The 13,139-nt window shown below is 41.0% G+C and overlaps 2 non-coding genes across 2 annotated transcripts; one reads left to right on the top strand and one right to left on the bottom strand.

The window, feature by feature from the left end:
- Nucleotides 1-694: 694 nt before the first annotated feature.
- TRNAF-GAA lies at nt 695-767 on the bottom strand. Its single transcript has one exon. It is a non-coding gene; the product is annotated as a tRNA-Phe (tRNA).
- Nucleotides 768-1,339: 572 nt separating this feature from the next.
- Nucleotides 1,340-1,413, top strand: TRNAW-CCA. The gene has a single exon. It is a non-coding gene; the product is annotated as a tRNA-Trp (tRNA).
- Nucleotides 1,414-13,139: the final 11,726 nt, after the last annotated feature.

Below are 13,139 nucleotides of genomic sequence, written 5' to 3'. Positions count from 1 at the left end.
ACTCAGTAAATTATGGACAACTGAAAATCTTCGTTTTCGAGAGGGATGATCAACTCCGCAAATATCGATCGAAACTTGAACCCGTGTATAGGTATGCAATTTGAGAAAGCACAACAATGGAAATGGGTAGTCAGTATTGGTATCAGATCTATTCCCATGTTCCGATCTTTTCATTTTATGTACCCATTTCTTGGGAAAAGTCTCCCAACTATATTTGAAAATGGATTGGTTATCCATAAAGAGGCGTTAGATTTTGGTTCCGCTTCTTGCTCTCAAAATGAAGAAAGACTTGTCGGAAATCGCCGGTTGGGTTGGTCCGACCAAGAAAGGCATGGGAGTGGAGAGGCGGGGAAGTGAAAGACTGGCTACCTACCTATAAAGATTCCTCACTGCACACTTTCTTATAGTTCCAGGATCGGCTGCATGCTATAGTTATGAATCGGGTATAGAACCCATGGGGTTGGTTACAATTCTGATTCTGAATCCGCTACTAAACTATGTTTGCTCTAGTTTTTTTCTTGACCATACATCTCTTTTTTACCAATCTAAAAAAAGGGAGGGAGGTCTATCTATATATACACCTAGATGAAGAAGTATGTATCGTGCTCTAGACTATTCACGAATATGTATCCCGATCCGTCTCGATTCATTTGTATGAGGTATTAATATATAAAAGAAAGATACATTATTCACGTGTCAGGAACCAGATTTGAACTGGTGACACGAGGATTTTCAGTCCTCTGCTCTACCAACTGAGCTATCCCGACCATTTTCCGTGCATCATCCTAGTTTTTGACTTGAAAAACTCAAATTGGACCTAGTCTCTGAATTTCTTAGATCTTCTAAAAGAAAGACAAAAGAAGACTTTCTTTGTCAATGTTAGGCGCTAGATATGGACTGTGAATGATTCCATAATGGAGATTCCTTGAACATATATGTTCATTTGTACAGGTATCGTATCTATACAAATGAAACTTCATTGGGATCAGATCCAAAGATTTCTGTTCGGATCCATTTGTGAAAGAATAGAGTGAATGATACAAATCTTGTTGTATATATATGGTATGGAGGAGAAAAGAAGGATGTGGAAAACAAGACAGGAATTTTGACACTGTACAACAATTTGTACAAGGGATGTAGCGCAGCTTGGTAGCACGTTTGTTTTGGGTACAAAATGTCACGGGTTCAAATATCCCTACCTATTCTTTCTCCTATGCACAGTGACGAGGGATTGGATTCATTGAGTAAGATCGGTTCAAATTGGACATCATCTTTCCTTTTTGCATACGCAAGACGCCTTGGGGGAATCCTTTTCAATCGTATCTACTGTGATAAGAAAGCGCTCTTAGTTCAGTTCGGTAGAACGCGGGTCTCCAAAACCCGATGTCGTAGGTTCAAATCCTACAGAGCGTGATTCCTTTTATGTTATGTCGAATCACAAGAAAAGAACTTCACAAAACAAAGTAGAATTGCAACTTGAATTTGACCTCCTCCCTCTAAACTACAACCTAGACGTCCAGTGATAATAGGTATGTCTCCCTGTAGGCACTGATCCCATAAGGTACTTTTCTATACTCCGCGGAAACCATGGAAAGCAAACAAGTTGACCAGTTAGACGAGCGGAGGATGAAGTTTGATCATTAGACGATTGAAACGGGTACTACATGAAATCGGTCTACGAGACTCAGTCCTGAACTCCAGAAGCAAGAATGGACGGATGCCCGAGGAGTTCTACCGTTGACGACAGCAGCAGCGGGAATGGATTTTCAATAGTAGCTGCTAACGACCACCGAGAAGGGCGGATCTGACTAAGAAAACGCCATTTCCATTTCTCACAAAAATCATTGCCATTTTCCACCACCCGAAGAAAAACTCCTATGGTTTCACATAAAAGTTCTTATTTCACTTGAATCCCTGCTTTCAACTAGTTTCCAGATAGACTTTGGAGAAGTTGGTATCAGGCAATTATGTCTAGATCTTTGGACTAAATCTGCAGGAATGCTTCTGTAAAGGGGGGGGGATGTGGCCCGTCCTTCTTATAAACCTCTAGTCCCTACAGCCAAGCAATTAGATTCTAGTAAGCATAGATCCAGTAAGAACTGCTAAAAATTAGTTACTAATACTGCAATTTTTAGACAACAAGGTACCTCCACTGTATTACACGAGGTAGGCCTAGCATGAATACATTTGGACAGCTCTGTACAGTTTAGAGTATAATTACAGATCAGCAACACCACTAATCTAGAGAAATTCATAAAGACAGATTTACTACATAGACTTCCCGCTGAGATCTTTACCTGCCTTATACAGGTGATACCAGGGTAGGGGAAATCACTAGTCTAGTACAATATACGTAAACCTTAGTCTGTACCTAAAGAATGTGCGTAAATGATACATTGTATAGAAGGCTTAGCCCTCCGCAAATACTTACCGTAAAGTACGCCCCTTCAAGGTGTCCAGCATGACTCTCACAGAGATAATAACACTAGCCCCTAGGTATACGGATATTTCAAGAATCTAGCTGGTGCAACACATTGGTGCCGATAAATCAATCTGATAGTCTCCTGGAGGATAACTATTATTAGGGGCCCTTAGTAGCTGGCCGCTAGAAGGCATTGAGGAAATATCTTCAATTCTTAGCCTGGAGGTGGTGCCTATCCAGTAGGATACCCTGCTAACCAATTGTACTAGCCTTACCAATATACCCCATCAACTCGAGGTACGCAGGGATCGGGAAAGCCTATATATATAGGCGCCCGCTCATAGAGCTTCTCACTAAGAAATCGGGTATCTTATAACTACAAATTGCCCTCTGTATCCCTTTTCAAGAGGCCCGGTACTGGTTCAAGGCCCGGATAAAGTAGAAGTCCCAAATGGCGGAGTCCAAACCATTTTTAATCCACTGGTAAAGATACTTGGTCATTCAAAATAATTTGAATTACATTTCATCTGTGGGTACTTTCTAATCCAACTAGGTAAGTCTTGGTAATTTACCGGTACCCGCTCTTGGTTTCAAATACTCAGAACTAAGAGATATTGACATGGGAGGGCCACCGCCAGGGATTGATGTAGAACTTTCTGTGAATCCTCTGGGATCTGCCCTGAAGTCATGAGGGCATCACTTGATCGGCTCCAAGGTAACCATTGCAGATTAGGACATGTTGATGATAGGGTTGGTAAGCATTGAACGTAAAAAGTCCCTCTAGAACCTGTAAGTACGGTACAAAGTAATTTAGAAGTATCACAACACAACTTCTCGGTACTAGCTATTTCCAAAGGTAATTGAAATACATCAGGCAGTACTCCTAGTACATTTCCACATGGGGGGTACCAGATAGAGTGTTGCTTCTTATGTTGCGTAGGGCTTATAGGAACTAATTGACTCCATAAGATACCTAATTGATAAGTACTTTCAGATATCTCGAGATCATGAGGCCAGAGGTTTCACGAAAGGCTTTACAGAGTAAGATTCAGTAATACAGTAATTGGTAGATACCGGCCGTTTTAGACCCAGGGGATTGTCTAAGTACTTATAAGATATCATGGTTTCTGATGGAAAGCTAGAGTAATTTTGCCTAATTTAGTCTTAGCTGTAGTACTAAATTCTCCGTTTTATTAGGCAAAGTGGGGGATAATTATAATTAGTATACATCTAGACAACATTCCTCAGCCTTCTAGAATGGGTCTACGTATATTAGGTCCCTTCCTATCCTCTAGACTTGATTACAATAAGTCTTCCATGGGCAGGTTGGATACTACGAACGAGGGTTCCCCCATATGGAGATGGAAAGATTAATACCCTTGATATCTTTACTCAAAATAGCCAAGGCTATATCAATGTAGTTATTTCAATCCCAAAAAGAGTAGCTAGGGTCAATCTAGGGTATACTAAGTACAATTGGGGTTAGCCTTGTATTACTGATGATATACTTAATAACTCAAAGACTGGAACTCCCCCCTAGCTCTGGAATAAACTAGGTGGGGCCATCAACCCTTGGAACAAGTAACAATTATTTGCAATAAAGGGCTTATCAAGGAGCACTGGAATATCCCTATTGGTGGTAGAATGAGGCTAACCAAAAATTGCTTACAAGAAGTGAAACTGGAAGACAATAACGGGCAGTAGTTTTATCCTGGCAATGGTAGTGGCTGTTGCCCGGTGTACCTACTAGTAATTGAAGCTTGTAGCCGGTATCTATATATCTTGATAGTTTGAAGCCCTGCCTAATGTCCCTCAGGGCCGTTGGGTTATTTGGCTATATGAGGCTGGTGATTAGCCATCTGGGCATAACATCCCGGTGTATCTACCTTGTGTCTTTAGCAAAGTCTTTGTTGAGCCCATAGGGCTGGAATTAGACGGGATTCCGGGACCTTAGTTCAATGACTTGAGGGTTAGACTGGGGCGTGCCTGAGGTATCTTTATTTTAGAACATGTTCTAGTTCTAACTTGTTCTTCAAATGAACCTGTATAAAGGGCACCTGCCAGGCTGGGATGCTGTTCTACTGTTGTTGTCATAATCATTGCCTAAGTCTTGGTGCTGTCCTGAGTTTCTATTTCTTCAATTGATTGTAGCCATCCTTTAGATGTATCAATACACTGTCTAAGAATCTTATTGAATCTCCAACTCACCTGCCCAGGGTCTGTTCTTCAAATTGTTCTAGTTGTCTTTCCAATTATGTGCTATTGCTTTGACTTAAGGCCTGGCGGTGCCTCTACTAGAACACATTTTGTTTTTGCAATACCTCATCGGTATTCATTAGTTTCAATCCAAATCCCCTGAGGATTTCAAAGACAAGAACACCAGGACAATGAAGTAAAACATTAGCAATTCCTCCCATAGCTCGGAATTCAGTTTCAATTAGACTAGGAGAACATCAAAAGAGGAAGACATTGAATCGACATCAAGCCTAGGCCAGCTCCGCTGGTCATCCTGCCATCCCCGAGGGACCCCGTGGGAGGGTACCCACTTAGCTCGTGGACGGCCCAGGGGAAGCCTTGGTCAGATCATAGAGCAGTAATTTTCAACTGGCTTATCTAATAAGGTTAGTACTAGACATTGTGTAAGTCTATTGTGGGCTAAGGATGGGATAGCTAGGTAACGCCTCTAATTAGGCGAAGCTAGGTAACGAACAGAGCAAACTCCCCGGGAGGTAATTTGTTTACTCAAGATATTCCCTTGAGTAGCTACCAGAAATCTCTCGGAGATTGTAATTGCCGGATATATTGTAGATTGTTGATCATACGTGGTTGATATCTTACCCAGTAATTATATCCATCTTTAGGTTAGCCCTGCGGCGTAGCTCGGCCGTAGGGCGCAGAGCCCTGAGGGAATTTCTGACTTTCATTACTCTTAACCTTAAGAGACCCAGGTATACAGACAATTAATCCTTTACTGTGTAAATAGAACCTATGGTAAGGACTAGGTTACATGTATTGAATCTACCCTACAGGGATGAGCCCATAATATGGACAGTGGCCCGGTGGTAGCATTTATCGATACTAATTGATTTTTGAAACACTGGTGGCCAGTGCCATTGAGATGCAAAGGGATAGGAACATAAAGTAGAACACAAATACATTGATAAGATAGAACACAAGTACTCTCCTATGCCTTCCCGGTGGGATGTAGCCTGTACTTTGTAATCCAATTTATCTTCATTGTGTTCCTGCCTTCTAAAGTACTGGCCCTAGGTGGGCCTCATGCCTATTTGTGTCTTAGTGGTACCTGATGGGTTCTTACTGTGGAGCCGATGAGATGACAGGGACTTTCCAATTGTAAAACTATCTAGCTGTTCTATGTAATATCCTGATCCACCGGGAGGCACATTATAGCCATACTAATAGAGCAATTAGTCTTTATCACATATCTAGATTGTATCTGCTCTTAAGGTATCCCTGTCTTTGGCGGTTTGTGTTGCAGGATGTATCTCCTGAAGTGGTACCAGAAAGTAGTACATCAGTGATCCTGGCTAAAAAGTTCCAGAGGAGCCTATATGGGCACAGCCAGTAATATAAAGACTTATAGAATTAGTCCTACAGGGGATTCGGGAAATCATCAAATACATTCGTGTGCTCGCAGACTTCCCCTAGACATGTTCGCAGACTCCCGGTACAAACTAATTTAGATTCTACAACTAATCCCAGGCAGTGAAATTAATACACCCATGAGGACCTTTCCAGGTACGCTCCAGGCCTGTCTTCCGAGGGACTTTCTACTAGTACTAATTAAGGACACCCTCTACCTAAACATCCTATAGATCCCCAGGGCCCATATACATCCAGTATCTAAGTACACAACAGAAGTTAGTAGTACACAGGCAGATATCTAGCTCCACTGGAATCTAATGTACAGACTAGTATAAGGCAATCCCTAGGTACAACCACTAGTACTTCCAAGGAAGGTCAATACTAACTTAGGAAAGCTGGTGAGGACCACAAAAGGCTACAAGTTACAGGCATCATCAATGGCTACAATCATCTCCATCCCACCAATAGGCAGAAGGAAAGTAAGGACAAATTCACATCAAGATTACAAACACACGTTTAGAACCTAAGTTATTAGATAAGAATGATAGTGAGGACTACTACACATCCAGACCCTATAAATCAAACTGATGAATTGAACCCAGAGGAAACTACAGAATTTGCCTAATGAAACGGATTAAAAAGAGATTACAATAGGAGGGATACTTATAATTTAGCTGGTATCAATGTTGATGTGAGGTCTAGAGTAGAACTAATGGTATTGACAATGAAGGGCGCCCAACAGTAAGGTGTCCCAGATGTCCATTACTGGCTACCAGATTGACTCTTTTGGATAAGGACACAGTGATGAACAACAATGGCAGGTACAGGTTAAGAATAAATACACACTAACTGGCCAGGGCTAATAGGTGAGTTACAATTGGATAGGGAAAATAGCAATGGCTGGCAGTAAGAGGATCAAGAGTCTAAATCTCCAGTACAATTGTCTGTACTGGAGGATTAAAACATAATTGAGATTGATAGGGTAATCGGTCTACTCTAATAGTTCCTAGACATCTGGCAATTAACTTATATATAATTGTATTGGCTGGATTACAGATTTGACTAAACTACTTCGCGCTTTGTACCATAGGGTACAAATTTCGGAAAACACAAAGACTCCACTGTACACATAAAGACAATAGATCGGCTACATGAAGTAAGTAATTGTAAGATTCTTGATAAATTGGAATATCATTTGAGGAATCGAAGAAGTTTGAAACCTTCTTAAGGGCTTTAAACCTTTCACAGACTTAAGATCCTTAATAGGTCAAAGGAATAAGGTGCTTTAGCAATAAGTTTTTAGTATAAATGATCTTAAATGATACCATGGCCCGGGTCTTTCCTTATTCCCTAAGGCAGGTAGGGTACCGTGAAGAAGAACTACAAGATTTGTTCTTTAGTTGTTGTAATTGATTTGCCTTGAAGATAGACTTTACTTTCGTTAGTGGGTACCCTCCCACGGGGACCCTCGGGGAAATTCCTTCTAAGATAATGTAAGTCAACATCAGATACATTGAACCCTATCGTGAAAACTAGAGGATACAATCTACAGTGGATCTTTAGTAAAGAAATTCATTGTATTCACCTAATCACAATATCTCTATATCAATTCCCAAGGTACTTTATGCCAACTTACCAGAATGAATTGGATTAGTCTTTTCCCCGCAGATTTGGCCAGTACAGCCATGTAGAAGCTATATATTTATATAGCCAATTCTATGCCCTTAATTGCGGATATCCCTGCTACTCAGGGATCGGGAATCCCTATCATTGGTGTAGGTCTGGGAGGATACTAGTTGTCTACTCTGTACTTGAATAGGCTAAAGGATTTTCCAAAAGGAGCCCTTACTAAATAGTAAAGACCTGTGATAGAGTTCCAATTGGCTTTGGTATCAATTAGCCTATCTATAACCATAGATGATATACCGAGGTACGCCAGGCCTATAGATTACCAGCTCCTGAATACCTACACATACCCTTTCTCTTTTTCAGTTCACGGACTGCACTTTATTTCAATATGGTTAAGTGTATTGCCTAGATCTAGAAATGTATTACTCAACTCCTAAGATACCCTGGTAGCTTCTAGAGCATACCCAAAGCCTGGATGTGTCTTGGCTACTTGCAAGATTTGTTACAGGCAATTACAAGCGGCTACATTTCATAAGTATTACGATTCTTACCTTTCATTACAAACCCTCCTAGTAGTACAGGCATTTGAATCTCGCATTGAAGCTAAATTGCATCTACATTAGCACCTGTTATAGGAAAGATTCATCTTCGAGCCTAACTCACTATCAGCATGATGGATAAAGTAATCTTACTCCCACTTAGTGCAGCTTGTACTCTAGGGTAATTGGGAATATTTCTGAACATGAAGATTGTAGCTACTGCATATTGAACTAATTGGCAAGTTTCAATCTCAGTGTATTTATACACTTAATACCTCCTTTCAGAGAATGTTGAAATTCAATTGCTGACTAGATTAATAGATTAGAAACTGCTTGGAAGATCTTGGAGAAGGTAGGCTATCTAACCTATACAGTGTATTCACAAAGTAGGCTTACATTCAAATTCATTATGTTATGGAGGTGCAAGCTCTTATAGACGTATAGGATATAAATTTAGTTATCTGGCTAATTGGACTTTTACATAACAAGATTTATTAGAATTCGTGCTAGTACAGATATCCTCTAGAGGGGTTTCTTTAGGAGCTAATGTGTCTTCAAATATCTGGGCCTAATTGTCTTTCATTTTAAGTCTTAGCAAATATATAACCCCTGTACTTCAAATACTTTCCTTGCCTGGTACAAATAGGCTTGCTATATAGGTAGTATACCTTCGGGTTCCTTTACAGGGAGGCCTAGTTGTAAAAGGTTGGCCTAGTACCTCACAAGCATAGATATTACATAAAGCCTATTCCAGCTACCTTGGCATCTCTAAAACATGTATAACTTATATCATGGCAAACAAATGAAACTTTGAATACCAGAACCTTACCTCTGCCCCTAAGGGTTCTATAATATTAATATTGGATTATCTACGTTTACTAAAGGTAACGTCCCATGGGCTAATTATAGCATTGGGTGAGCCTCTAATATTTCCTATTAACTACTGTATCGGTTAGTACCATGATCCCCACGCAGACTTTCGTTGGTTCTGCAATTATACAGGTAGGTTCTATTTCCTAAAAGTGCTTGTATCCACCTTCCCACAGATTCTTTGTCTTAAGCTGGGAGCCTGTCTTTAGGGTAACTATTTAGTGCATAGGATGTATATCCTCCTTCGAGTGTCCTCGCTCGAAGACTCTTTATTCCCTATTTGCTGGTGTACTTAATTTGTGATACTAGATATCTTGGTTATTGAATTCCCCTTTGGGGAACATTCGATATGAACATATCTGCCATTTGTGGCTAATACCTCCTTCCCTAAGAATTACAAGTATCCTGCAAACTTTTGCATTGGTTTATAAGATAACCCCTCCTCTATAATTGTACTTCCTAGAGGGTAGCCCTAATTATGAACTCCGTGGGGATTCTTAGCAAGCTTGCGCCATTGGCCTCACAAACGAATGACCACTACTTTATTTCCCAGGGTAGTTCCTTTGAGTATCCCAAAGCCAAGGTCCTGGCTATCCCAATTTATATATTGGGGGGAGGGACTCCTAGCCAAGGACCATACATACTTGGCTTTGATACTATGTGCTAAAGGCACTTGATTGTTGCTATTACTGCGTAGCTGACGGACACATATATGGTCCGTCACTACCTCCCTCCTCGAATTTGACCTAAGGGGGGTAGGCTACGCAGGTAGCAACACTCCCTCGATGACCTACTGGAAGGGCAGGGAAAAGCAGTAAGACTCTATGCCTAGCGGGTCCTCCAGTTCCTTGGAGTCACACGTGCGTAGCTCGATGCCGGCCCGGTGGATGAATCAATATAAAATTGTAAACCTCGCCAGATCTTTCAAAGCTGAGGGGTGTAGTCCTTATAGGGGCTTCAGATTTTGTTCCTGGCCACCTAAAGGTCTTTACGTTGCTATCTATAATAGCCTTACTAGTGGTGGAGATATCCTATGATAACTAGGTCTAGTACTTATACTATTCTATGAAGTGTATCTGCTACCTAGCATTCTTTAGCTAAATACTGAGAAGTAGCAATTACTAGCCATGATTATTCTATCCCGGCAAACAAACAAGAGGACACAAGAAATTACAATTCCAGAGGTGGGCCTCCCGGTGGTAAACATGGAGGGCAATTGAAGTACAGCAAAGATAAACATCAGGTTATTGGTACACGTAGAGGATTTTTAGTTAATTCTAAATAAACCCCATGGTCCTCGATGGACCCGAGGAAGGCTAGGGCCTCTCAGGCTATATCAGAGAGGGTTTCATTGATGCTAGACTTCTAGGCTACTTATGGGAAACACGAGTACTGCCAAGGGCCTAATGACCCGGGCGCTTTTACAGGCTACATAGGCCTAGATTATGAGCTAAGTGAAATCACGATCAGACCTATATAATAGTAAGAATGGGTATTATGTCCCATCTAGAGATTGTGCTTTAGAGTCTACCAATTATTTAGAATCTGCGGGTCTAGCCCTGATAAAGTAAATGCTGGACTAATTCCCAGGGACGCCTTATACTATACCGGGTGATACCTCTATCCAATGTTAAGTGGTATGTTCTGGAGGCCCTTACAGCCAAGATGTAGGTAAATCTTAGTGGATAGCCTAAGTGAAAAGGGTTTCATCAAATGCTTTTAGTATTCTTGCTGATCACCTAGAGGTCACCTAAAGGTACTCTGATTCAGATCTCTCCACTGAGGTCCTGTATACAAAGATTTTCCTGATTTGGGTGTCTATAAATTGTATTTGGCTCCTAACTAACACGATCAAATACAGACCAATCTACCTTAGGTTAGATAGCTAGAACAAGAGAGGCTAAGACTATTGCTACTGACCTATATCCATGAATTCTTTAGCCTTGGGATAGCAGGGACTAGAATTTAGATTAGTTTCCCTTTAGATAAGATATATTGGTGTTGAATCAAAACGGCTATTTATATAAGAGATCCGTTAAAGACTGATTAATTAAGACAAATAAATGAAGAGCATTACACATCTAAGCCAATCTCGATATCCTCACTGAACACTCAGTCCGCTTTTTCTTTTCTTCTTTGGGAGGGGAGCCTTCCTAGCGCCTCGGTTCCCAGTGGCTCCGCTCCCTGTGCCCTTGAAAGCACTAGAGGAAAGGAGTGGCTAGAAAGGCAACCAAAGGATGAGGGGGCAGGTCAAAGGCGCTAGCTAATATTTACTCGTTCGAGGTTCGATAAACAAGATCAAAGCTATGGCCATGCCTCTGAGATAGCCAAATTGCCCGGACATTCATCCATTTAGTGCAGTTACGATGTCATTGCCTAGATCTTCATACTCATTTCTTTATGGTTTGATCACATAACTCAATAGCTCGGGAACGAAGCGAGCAATCTTGTACTAAAAGATCTATTGTGTCATCAACGGTCGGCAGAAGCCTTCTCATCATTGACTGATCGGGCACAAGAATCCTATCCGAAGCGGAACATTCAAGCAAGGAAACTAAAGACGTCGTGACACACAATGGATTATAGATTGCTCCTTTGAAGGCGAATTCCCAACATCAGATGACCGAGAAAGAATCCCCAGAGGGGGAGGCGAGTCCTGTATGCTATTTTTCCAATGCTGACATGTCAAATAGACAATTGATTCCCGGTGACTATAGAAAGCTTTCATCGTGTGAACACATCTCTGTATGGGCGGGGGGCATAGAACAGAGCTTCAAGCAGGCATTACATCGATCCAATCCTTACTTTTCTTGGAAATCACATAGATAGCATTGACTGAGCTGGACCAGGAACATCAATTAGAACTCTTGTTTCCCTCTCCAACCTAGCTAAAACTAAAAGAAGAAAGCATCATCCCCCGTGGAAGAGCCATAGCGAGAGAGACCTTCCTTGCTGCTGCTAGCCATACTTCATCCATATATCTCAGAACGGCACATCTATTCTTTTCCACGTGATTTTGTCGCTATCCAAATGTTTTGGACCTCTTTGCCTATTAATAGACCCAATCCAACTTCTATTGAGAACTTTTATGATATACGTCGGGTATCGAAACTAATTGCAATAGAGAAAGTTCTTGTGTAGTTGTGTATTTCTTACGATCGTAAAGGAACTACATACACTACACTTCTATGGGATGTTCGGAATTCCTCCTGTTGGCAATAAAAGTGTGACAGTAATTGCCGCGTTCAAGCAAGAAGCCAAGGGTAGCTTGTCTTATGTTTCTATTATCATTTATTTCAACAAGCGGAGATACACTGTCTACAGATCGTCAGAACCGATTCTCAAAAAGTTGGAAGATCACCTCTCCTCTTGATTATAGAAACAATGATTCATGCTTCTCTCTAAATATCTCTTAATGCAACTAGTTCTTATTTCATACATTATGCTATTACATTCCCTAAAAATTGGTGACTATTTACTCTCGAAACTTGCTTATGCCTTAGCTTTTTCTTAACTTCTTCTTTATCTGCGTCACCTTGTCGTGTCCATCCCCTTCCTTCTCTTCACTTGATCTTCTCATAGCTTATGGGTCGTCTTCTGAGAGAAAGATAGCGTAATTCTTAAATTTATTATAACATACACTAGGAATCAAATTGTGAACATCAATCTGGTGGCGCACACCTTGATAAAACATGTAGATTCGATGTGGTATCCCCATTGGATACGTGCTGCGGGGAAGGACAACGGCTAGTCGTCTGAGTGTGTGGTGTGTAGTGGGTGCGTCCTTTGAGTGGTCTTCTTACTAAGATCAAGAAATGTAAGAAAATAGATATTCTCGTTCTAAAAATCCAACTCTTTTTCCCTTTTCAAACTAGGAGGATTGGGCATTTGGCCAAGATGTAGATTCTATCTAGCGCCTTGGGTTGGAGTTGAACTTTGGTTTCGAACCGTTTTCACTGGACAGTTCGATGAATCAATGAGCGTAATTGCTTTTAAGGCATCTTTGGTTTAGCATCAAATATGTGTTCAGCCTCTTTATATTCCAACCACTATCATAATTACTATTCCAGTGC

This window comes from Dendrobium catenatum, unplaced genomic scaffold, assembly GCF_001605985.2.
Source record: "Dendrobium catenatum unplaced genomic scaffold, ASM160598v2 original_scaffold_9036, whole genome shotgun sequence".
In the NCBI taxonomy this organism is placed as follows: Eukaryota; Viridiplantae; Streptophyta; class Magnoliopsida; order Asparagales; family Orchidaceae; genus Dendrobium; species Dendrobium catenatum.
This window is presented reverse-complemented; position numbering and strand designations above follow the sequence as displayed.